Genomic DNA, 1,353 nt, shown 5'->3' with positions numbered 1-1,353 from the left:
CCCTGCCTTACACGGACTGAGGCGGGCCCTCGGCAGAAAGTCAGGCAGCTGAGGTCTCATCCGTGTGACCCGGCTCCTGTGGCTGACACCCAGGTCCTGCCTGCTTCGAGCCACGCCCCATCGCCTTCGGACAGGTGTATTTTCGTAGGTACTCTAGAACGCATGGTCTGTTCTGGCAGGAGAGGCCCCCAGCCTAAGCTGTCTTTAGTTACCAGACGCTGGAGCCTGAGGAGCGAACTTCTCCAGGTGTCAGCATGCGGGGGCGGGGGGAGGGGGATCTGGGCATGGACGTGGTGCAGGTGACAGTCTCGCGAAGAGGAGGAGGTCTTGGTGGGTCTGGGAAAAGCAAGAGGCCGGAGCGTCAGAGATAGTGGAGGGGGGGTCCTCGAGGAGCCGGGGAGATGCTGTCTGACAGGCAGGGGCGTCCACACTGAGGTCCCTCACGCCCCTCCGTACTGCCAAAGGGACCTTGCAGCCCTCCCTGCCTCCCCCACCCTCCGCCACCACAAGCCAGGTCTTCATTCCAAAAACTCGGTCCCTGTCACATCTGTCTCCTGTCCCCAAACCTGGCCCTGGGTGTCTGTCCCGCGCCCTCAAGCAGAGTCTACTCGAGAAAGTGTCCAAAGCCGCCACTCCTGTCACAGGCCACGCCCGGTGACCTGTGTCACCGTCCGTTATCGTTCTGCCCTCTGGCCAAGCTGAGGATGCCACCGCCACCTACACATGACGCGTGTGCGTCCCGCCTCCGTGACGTGCCTTACCACGAGCTCCAGCGGTGAGCGCCTCCCTCGTTCGCCTGTGACCACCTCCCGTCTGGCCCTTTGTTCTCTCCTGCCTGAGCACGGATCGTGCGCCCCCCAGGAAATGTGGTGTCTGCTACGGTGGGCCAGACCGCCACCAAGGCCACGGCCCCTGGGGTCTCAGGCAGGAAAGAGCACCCCCCTTCTCTGGCAAGAGGCTGAGCTGGTGATACGGCCCACGCTCCCCCCTTCACCCCCAGAGCAGCCTCGTGCTCCCTCTATTCCCCACTCCCAAGTTTTTTAATATCAAATTCCACTCTAAATAAAGGTTGTCAAGGTGATTCTACCGAAGCATTAAAGGGGGGAAAAAAGCTGAGTCTTTGACAGATTTGCATTTTTAAGAGATTCCAAGCTTTATACAAAGTGAACAAATTTCTTTGCAGTGGGATTTTCGCCTGGGGTCATGGGGGTGGCAGTGGGCGGAGCTTCTCCCAGAGCCAGGCTGAGCTGGAGTCCAAGACCAGTTGACCCACAATCCTATCCTAAGCTGCATCAGGACATTTCTAGAATTCTGGCAGCTCCACCCCCACCCCTAGCCCCGCCTACTGACTCA

This window comes from Pteropus vampyrus, unplaced genomic scaffold (assembly GCF_000151845.1).
Source record: "Pteropus vampyrus isolate Shadow unplaced genomic scaffold, Pvam_2.0 Scaffold289, whole genome shotgun sequence".
NCBI lineage: Eukaryota > Metazoa > Chordata > Mammalia > Chiroptera > Pteropodidae > Pteropus > Pteropus vampyrus.
This window is presented reverse-complemented; position numbering follows the sequence as displayed.